The following is a 9,978-nucleotide window of genomic DNA, read 5'->3' on the forward strand; positions in this document are numbered from 1 at the left end:
AGGTGGTAATAAGAAAATAGCCTGGCAGGGGGGAGGAAGCATGGGCTCTGGAGTCCAGCAGAGCAGGTTTTGATTTCCTAGCCCCTCCAGTTACCACCTCACTTGATAGGTAATCTTTTGGTTTGTTAAACTCTCTGAGCTCCGTTTTTGTTATTGCTGAATGTGTTGTTGGAACGTTTAGAAATAATAAATGTAAAATGTCCAGTGTGTAGTTGTTTCTAAAAAAATAGAAATTGGGCCTCCCTGGTGACGCAGTGGTTGAGAGTCCGCCTGCCGATGCAGGGGACGTGGGTTCCTGCCTCCGTCCGGGAGAATCCCACATGCCGCGGAGCGGCTGGGCCCGTGAGCCATGGTCGCTGAGCCTGCGCGTCCGGAGCCTGTGCTCCGCAATGGGAGAGGCCGCAAGAGTGAGAGGCCTGCGTACCGCAAAAAAAAAAAAAAAAAAAATATTTTTAACCTCTGCTCCCAAAAGGGGCATCTTAGAAAGTGAACCCCAATATCATAAAAGGAGGAAGTATATGGTAAAATAGTAGATACACAATATGTGGTAGATTGAATTCTAGTCTCACTGGGCATAGTATCAAGCTGTTGTTCTGCAAACAATTTTGTGTGTGTGCTGGTGGTGGTGGGGGACAGTGTATCACTACTAGGACTTGTCCTAGATGCTAGAAATACAGGAATAATTAAGAAAGCCTCTTGCCCTGAGTAGTTCATGATTTAACAGGAGCAACTAATATCCAATTAAGTATAAATGCATCAGCTGCTTTTAAAAACTTACTTGTTAACCAGTTTAGGTGTCCATTCAACACATTTTGATTTAGCATACACCATGAGCCAAGTACACAAGGTTGAAGTAATGCTGATGAACAAGACGGACGTAGTCCTTGTGTTCACAATGATTTCTTAAAACAAAAGGTAGATCCCATGGTACTCTAACTAGTATTTGGGGTTTAAGGGCAGTTGTGTCTATGAGGTTGTCCTGGGGGAGAAAAAGATATCCATGTTTGCTGCTGTAGTGGATGCTGTGGTTTGTCACCCTAATATCCCTGCAGCACTTCGGCACTCCTTCCCTCAGGGGCTGGGACTGGCCGCTGAGGGCTCACAGCTGAGCTGTGCTCCGGGCACTGCCTTCAGCTGAAGGGATTATACTCCCTCCTCAGGGGAAACCAGACTCCAATAACCCTGGTCTCAATACTAATGAATGGCCTCCTTGACTCGCTTGGGACAGCTCTGAAATGCTGTTCTCTCTCTAGAGTTTACTGTAGGAACTGAGGCCTCTTGCAGTTGCATCACAGCTCAACTTTTCCTACTGCCCAGTGCTGCTTCCCCTGCTCTCTTCAAGATGCTTTTCTGGAAAGCACACTCTAATCAACTTCATGTGTGTCAACTCCCTTGCATAGTCAGCTTTTCATAAGGAAGCCTGACTGAAGACACCTGTGATCCCAATACAGTGGGTTAATGGTCTGCTCATCAGAGCAGAGGGGGAAGGGAGACATCTTTCTTGAGGGCCTCTATGTGCCCAGGATTGTTCTAGATACTTCACAACCAAATCTTGTCCTGTTTAAGTTCCAAAGACTTTGGCAGAGATTGGGTGTCATCAGGCAATACTGGCTATTTATCAAGGTGCCACAGAGATGCCTTTTAACCTGGTACATTTAGGGCCCATCTTTCTTGTGGCAGATCCAGATTCTTCATTTCTTATTCACCCAACGCGTATTAATTGAGCATCTACTAGGTGTCAGGCGCTCGCCCAGGGACCAAGGATGTAATTGTGAGCAAGATGGGCAAGGTGCTCGACCTCTGTGAGCTTGTCAGGGCCCCAGAGCTAGTTTCAGCAGAAGCCTCAGATCTTATGGGAAGCTCTGGATATGAGATGGCCCTTCAGCATTGTCCCAATTTAGTTAAGTCACCTCTGACTCACACGAAGATTCCCAAAAGAATGGATATGGGGCCAAAATGCCAATTCATTTATTTGCATGAGAACTTTCCAATTCACTTGCTAGTCACCCTTTCCTGGTAGGTAAGTCCAGTGGGAAGCCATATACTAATCAGAAGGTGTTTGAGGTTCTTGGGATCAGGGCCATGGTGGCTCGTTGAGTGACCTGAGTGTTTAATAGCATCACGAGAAGATAGCCAGGTTCAACTTCGGCCTCTCTAAGGCACTGCCTCTGGACTATGCATAGTTGAGCACAGAGACTGTTTGCCTCCATGGCAGTCCGCACCATGGCTGACCAACCCCTGTTCTCTCCCCTGATGTGTTCATACCTTTAATCAGGCTACAGCCAAGTGCTGCTGGTCAGAACCACTGTGCAAATGTCTGTTCAGAGGCATGATGTTTGATTCATACTGCTCAGAGGGGAGTCTACTTAGGCAATACATAACTTTTGCTGAGGGAGCCACCATCACCCCGAGACAGGTGGGGAAACCGAGGAATCAAGGGAATCAAGCCACATGTTCCAGGTCAGCCTGCCACTGCTCAGGCCCAGCTCCTGTCCAATGATGGAGGTGGGGAGGTGAGAGCACATTCAGAAATGATCTGATCCACCCCTCTGAGCTCACAGAAGAACACACCGTGGGCCAGAAAGAGACAGGTCCAGAACAGAACTCTTCTGCCTCACTCTTTACACCTGGAAATTCATGACATCACTTCCTCCCCTTGAAAACATTTACTAGGTAACCAGAGGCATTTACTAGGTCACCAGAACTTTATGATTAGTAAGAACCTTCTTCTATGTTGTCCAGTGGCGTAGCCACTGGAAACATAGCTACTGAGTGCTTGAAACGAGATTTACCTATTGATAAATTGAGATGTGTTGTATGAAGTACCCGCCAGATTTCAAAGACTTAGGACACACAAGAAAAGTAAAATACCTTTTAATAATTTAAAATATTGAGTATATGTTTAATGATTATTTTATAATTAGGTAAGATTTTGGCTATATTAGGTTAAATACATTATTAAAATTAAGTTCACCTGTTTCTTCTTCCTTTAATGTGGCTATGAGAAAATTTAAGATTACACATACGGTTCATATTATATATTTATTGGGCAGTACTATTCTAGATATTATCATCCAAAAGCATATTTAAGCAATCTTAACACACATATTTGGTTGATATGAATCTTAAGTCTTTTAAGATTTTTCTTCGATTTATTTGTTAAGGAAATCAGATCTTTTTGGCCTGTAGTGTTTCCCACATTCTGGATCTTGTTGATTGCACACTCCTGGTGTCATTAAAAAAATATATATTTATTTATTTATTTGGCTGCGCAGGGTCTTCATTGCAGCCTGAGGGGTCTTTAAGTTGTGGCATGTGGGATCTAGTTCCCTGACCAGGGTTCGAACCTGGGTCCCCAGTGTTGGGAGCTCAGAGTCTTAGCCACTGGACCACCAGGGAAGTCCCCTGGTGTCATTTAACATATTCCTTTGTAGCCTGTATTACCTGGAAGCTGGGAGTTATATCTAGAGGCTTGGTCACATTGAGGTTTGATTATTTGGGGAAGAAAAATTCATTGGTGGGTATGTACTTCCATCGAGGTGCACTAAATATCTGTCTGGTTGTATCTCTTTTTTGGTGTTAAGATTGAGCAGTGAGTTCAGCGTGATTATCCAGTATCCATTTTCCCATAATACTTTCTTCACGTAATGGTTTTTGTAGCTGTTTATGATCATTGCTTATGCTCATTATGTCATTAGAGGTTGCAAAATGGTGATATTCTGTCATTCCTTCATTTATTAGCTGACATCCCTCTATAAAGAGATGATCTCCTTGTCAACTACCAATTTCCCCAAGGAACAGCAGATACAAGAAAAATAAGGTACATATTTGATTCTTTCTCTTTATCAGTTTCAGAAAAATAGGTTGGTTTTCTGATATCCTCCAAATGTCACCAGTGAGTCCCCCTGCCCCGCCTTGAGGGAAGACCTCATTATGAACTCATGTATTTCATATTTTGCGGGGTGGTAAGTTTACAGTAATTGCAGTTTTTTCTTTTTTGATGCTCAAAACTTCCCATCAAGTTGACTCCTGAGTCCTAAGGACACAAACTCGGTAGTCTTTGCTAGTTTCTTTACTTTTTAAGATGCCACGATATTTTAGGCTCATCTTGTACATTTTCTGTCCCAGATCTGGAATTAGTCATTCCTCCAAGGAGCCCTGCAGGATGGTTTTTAGACCACAGTCTGGGCACTAGGGTTGTTCATCACTAGTGGGTTGGAGATCATTTCTGCAAAATAGATATTTTGTTTTTCAACAGAAAATGCATCATGAGTTAATACCAGTAATTCTAATTTAAATTGAGAATCACATATTTTTACCTGACTTCATTTTCTTTGATGCTTTAAATCCTGATTTTCTTTTCTTTTTTTTTTAAAATGAAGTATAGTTGATTTCCAATGTTGTGCTAATTTCTGCTGTACAGGAAAGTGATTCAGTTATACGTATACATGTATACACACATATATATACACACACATTCTTTTTTAATGTTCTTTTCCATTATGGTTTATCATAGGATATTAAATAGACTTCTCTGTGCTGTACAGTAGGACCTTGTTGTTTAACCATCTTATATATAATAGTTTGCCTCTGCTAATCCCCAAAACTCCCAACCCATCCCTCCCCACTCCCCTTCCCCCTTGGCAACCACAGGTCTCTTCTCTATGAGTCTGTTTCATGGATAAGTTCATTTATGTCACGTTTTAGATTCCACATATAAGTGATATATGCTATTTGTCTTTTTCTGACTTGACTTCACTTAATATGATAATCTCTAGTTGCATCCATGTTACCACAAATGGCATCATCTTGCTCTTTTTTATGGCTGAGTAGTGAAAATCCTAATTTTCTAATGGCAGTACTTGTTCTATCCTACCATGTATATAACATTTTCAAAATAATGATATAACTATTATGAATAACATGATTACTGAAAATACTTTAAAACTGCTTTGCAGCTCTTTTTGTCCTTAGGGTAACCTATTCAGGATGTGAAATCAGATTGTTATGTTTTAGTCCCTTGAAATAATTCCTCTCCATGTGATTAAGTCACAACTTGATACTAGGTTTACTTGTGCAATACTAATTTGCATTTCTCCTATTATGAACGAGGTTGAGCATCTTTTCATATGTGTAAGACACATTTTAATTTCTTTCTTTGTAAACTCTGTTTTTCTGTAGGGTTATTGGCCTTTTCATTCTCTATGTTTAGAAACTCTTTATATGTTAAGGATATTTGCCCTTTGTGATGTTTCCGGTTTGTCATTGTCTCTTTACTTTGTTCGTGATGTCTTTTGCCATGGCGAAGCTTTAAAATTTTTATGCGTGGCCCATTTTTTATTGTATGTTTTCAAATTGATTTTAATTAAGAATTTGTATATTTTAGATATAGCTATGTGCATGTTTTAAGTTTTTTATTTAGTTATTTTTGTAATTATAAAGTTTATGAGTTATGGAGTGAACATTATGAATACTTCCACTTATGCCTTATGAGTTTTGTGTCATGCTTAGGAAGGCCTTCTCATTTCAAGATGATAAAAAAAAAGAATGAGAATATTTTTGGCTACAAGCTATAGAATATCAAATTAAAGGTTGTGAGTATATTAAGAATATGTATTATCTTGCATAGCAAAAAATCTGGAGCTAGGAAAATCACAGCATTGATTAATTTTGTAGCCCAACAATGTCATGAAGGACCCAGTCTCTTTTCATCTTTTTGTTTTGCCATCGTAAGCATAACAGTTTATCCTCTTAGGCGGAGTCTTCTCCTGGCCTCAGACAGCCACCACTTTTCCAGGTATCACATGCAAACAACTACAGACATAGGAAAAGGAGGTACCTCCTCAGATTTCAGGATTTGAGAATACAGAAAATCGGTCTGAAGAAGCCCTGTGGCAAGTCTTAATTCTGAATTGTGTCCTGTGCTCATTTCCAATGTAGTCACTGGCATTGGTGGTAAAACTGGCAAGAACTACTAATGAAGATTTAACCCTGGGACTTGAGAAAAGCCTAAAGCAAACGATCATCACGTATTTGAGCCTGATCTGGATTTTGTGAGCAAGGAAAAAGGAAGGAATCACCCCTGTGTAGTTCTGCAGATTTATTTCTTACATATAAATCTTCGATCCACCTAAAATACATGTTGGTATAAGCAGTAAGCTAGGGATCAAGCTTATTATTTTATCCTTGAACAACTAGTTAAGTGTCCTACTTATTAAATCATTTATCTTTTTAATCGGCTATCTTGTGACAGTTTCCAAGAGGAAACATTGAGGAAAATCTGCTGACGCCATGGGAATTTTGGGTCAAGCTTTTTCAGTTCACAGTCTTATATAAAACTCCGTGAGACAGCACTTTCAAATCACATTCTGACACATACCAAATCCATAATGTAGGAACTTGATCACTGATGTTCTCTCTCCTTCTAAAATCTGGACAGACAGTATGGAGCATAACTTAAAAATCTTGACTCCTCTGCTGAGAAGTCACATGATATGCTGGCTTTTAAAAATATCAAATCTTTAAATGTACCTGTATCTTATTTATTATAAAAATAACTAAATGCCCAGTATGTGCCAGCCACCTGGTGTCCTTAAAAAGCTTAGACTTTAGATAAGGAAGAGAGACGAGAGCAAATATATTCCGTGTGTGTGTGTATGTGTGTACATTGTACATATACAATGGAAGAAAAGCAGAGTTAAAAAAAAGAGGGATGCGAATGCTAGAGGCTGGGGAGTGTTTTAAAATATGATTGTTAGGGAAGTTTCCACTAGGAGGTGACATATGAATAGAGGTGTGATGCAGAACAACTTATGTGCGTGTTTAGGGAGAAAGCAGTCTGGGTGGAGGAGCCAGGTGCCAAGGCCCTTAGGCAGGAGTGTTCTTTGGACTGGTGGGTGGAGTAGCGTGAATTGAAGAGAGGTGAAGGAGCTTATAGGCTTTCACTCAGGGCCTTATAGGCTGTTGGAAGGATGTTGGCTTCTCCTCTAAATGAGGCTGAGACAACTCAAGTGATGAGGGGAAGGAAGGAAGGAGGGAAGGAAGGAGAGAAGGATGGAGGGAAGGAAAGAAGGGATAGATCTGAATAATGTTTTAAGAGGATCTATCTGGTTTTTGAGTTGAAAATGGACTATAGGGAAGGCAAGGGTGAGAAGCCGAAAGATGAGGTAGGAAGCCGTTGTAGTCATTCAGTTGAGAAGTGACTTGGAACAGATGAGAGGTTGGGAGAAGGAACAAGATTCTGGTTTTAGTTTGAAGGTAGAGCTAAGAATAAATGTTGACAGGCTTGGTGTGGGATACGGGAGAGCGAGAGAGCGAGAGAGCGAGAGAGCGAGAGAGCGAGAGAGCGAGAGAGCGAGAGAGCGAGAGAGCGAGAAGCAAGGAAAAAGGAAGGAATCACCCCTGTGTAGTTCTGCAGATTTATTTCTTACATATAAATCTTCGATCCACCTAAAATACATGTTGGTATAAGCAGTAAGCTAGGGATCAAGCTTATTATTTTATCCTTGAACAACTAGTTAAGTGTCCTACTTATTAAATCATTTATCTTTTTAATCGGCTATCTTGTGACAGTTTCCAAGAGGAAACATTGAGGAAAATCTGCTGACGCCATGGGAATTTTGGGTCAAGCTTTTTCAGTTCACAGTCTTATATAAAACTCCGTGAGACAGCACTTTCAAATCACATTCTGACACATACCAAATCCATAATGTAGGAACTTGATCACTGATGTTCTCTCTCCTTCTAAAATCTGGACAGACAGTATGGAGCATAACTTAAAAATCTTGACTCCTCTGCTGAGAAGTCACATGATATGCTGGCTTTTAAAAATATCAAATCTTTAAATGTACCTGTATCTTATTTATTATAAAAATAACTAAATGCCCAGTATGTGCCAGCCACCTGGTGTCCTTAAAAAGCTTAGACTTTAGATAAGGAAGAGAGACGAGAGCAAATATATTCCGTGTGTGTGTGTATGTGTGTACATTGTACATATACAATGGAAGAAAAGCAGAGTTAAAAAAAAGAGGGATGCGAATGCTAGAGGCTGGGGAGTGTTTTAAAATATGATTGTTAGGGAAGTTTCCACTAGGAGGTGACATATGAATAGAGGTGTGATGCAGAACAACTTATGTGCGTGTTTAGGGAGAAAGCAGTCTGGGTGGAGGAGCCAGGTGCCAAGGCCCTTAGGCAGGAGTGTTCTTTGGACTGGTGGGTGGAGTAGCGTGAATTGAAGAGAGGTGAAGGAGCTTATAGGCTTTCACTCAGGGCCTTATAGGCTGTTGGAAGGATGTTGGCTTCTCCTCTAAATGAGGCTGAGACAACTCAAGTGATGAGGGGAAGGAAGGAAGGAGGGAAGGAAGGAGAGAAGGATGGAGGGAAGGAAAGAAGGGATAGATCTGAATAATGTTTTAAGAGGATCTATCTGGTTTTTGAGTTGAAAATGGACTATAGGGAAGGCAAGGGTGAGAAGCCGAAAGATGAGGTAGGAAGCCGTTGTAGTCATTCAGTTGAGAAGTGACTTGGAACAGATGAGAGGTTGGGAGAAGGAACAAGATTCTGGTTTTAGTTTGAAGGTAGAGCTAAGAATAAATGTTGACAGGCTTGGTGTGGGATACGGGAGAGCGAGAGAGCGAGAGAGCGAGAGAGCGAGAGAGCGAGAGAGCGAGAGAGCGAGAGAGCGAGAGAGCGAGGGAGAGAGGGAGAGAGGGAGAGAGGGACAGAGGGACAGAGGGACAGAGGGACAGAGGGACAGAGGGAGGAGGGGGAGGGATGATTCCAAGGCTTTTGGCTTCAGCAGCGGGAAGGATGGAGTTGCCATTTGCAGAGATGTTTTGCAGGCTGTAAAATAAGAGTTCTGCTCTGCACACGTCAAGATTGAGACAGCTACTGTACATTTGTGTGGAGCTGCTGTCTGTGCAGTTGGAGTAAAGCCAGGAGTCAGGGTGAGATCTCTAGGGAGTGGATGTAGTTAGAAAAGAGGGTAAAGGACTGGGTCTGGATATTCCATCCCTTAAAAATTTGGAAGATAAGATGAAACCCACAAAAGAGGCTGAAAAGGAGCAAGTCTGTAAGACAGGAGGAGAAAGAGAATAGTGTCCCTGAACCTAAGTGAAGGAAATGATTCAAGGAGGAGGGAGTGATCAGCTGGGTTACTGATGCTAATGGGTCAGGCAAGGTGAGCACTGCAGGCATGTTGTTGGCTTGATCAGTGTGGAGATCCTTTGGTGGTCGTCTTAAAAAAATTTTTTTTATTGAAGTGTAGGTGATTTACAATGTTGTGTTAGTTTCTTGTGTACAGCAAAGTGATTCAGTTATAGATATTCTTTTTCATATTCTTTTTTTTTTTTTTTGCGTTACGCGGGCCTCTCACTGTTGTGGCCTCTCCCGTTGCGGAGCACAGGCTCCGGATGCGCAGGCTCAGCGGCCATAGCTCACGGGCCCAGCCACTCCGCAGCATGTGGGATCTTCCCGGACCGGGGCACAAACCCGTGTCCCCTGCATCGGCAGGCCGACTCTCAACCACTGCGCCACCAGGGAAGCCCCATATTCTTTTCCATTATGGTTTATCACAGGTTATTGAATATAGTTCCCTGTGCTATACAATAGGACCTTGTTGTTTATCCACTCTATATACAGTAGTTTGCATCTGCTAATCCCAAACTCCCAACCCATCCCTCCCCCACGGCAACCACAAGTCTGTTCTCTATGTCTGTGAGTCTGTTTCTTTTTCATGGATAAGTTCATTTATGTCACGTTTTAGATTCCACATATAAGTGATATCAAATGCTATTTGTCTTTCTCTTTCTGACTTACTTCACTTAGTATGATAATCTCTAGGTCCATCCAATGTTGCTGCAAATGGCATTATTTCATTCTCTTTTATGGCTGAGTAGTATTCCATTGTATGTATATACGACATCTTCTTTATCCATTCATGGACATTTAGGTTGTTTCCATGTTTTGGCTATTGTGAAT

This window comes from Neophocaena asiaeorientalis, unplaced genomic scaffold (assembly GCF_003031525.2).
Source record: "Neophocaena asiaeorientalis asiaeorientalis breed wild unplaced genomic scaffold, Neophocaena_asiaeorientalis_V1.1 scaffold183, whole genome shotgun sequence".
NCBI classification, from domain to species: domain Eukaryota; kingdom Metazoa; phylum Chordata; class Mammalia; order Artiodactyla; family Phocoenidae; genus Neophocaena; species Neophocaena asiaeorientalis.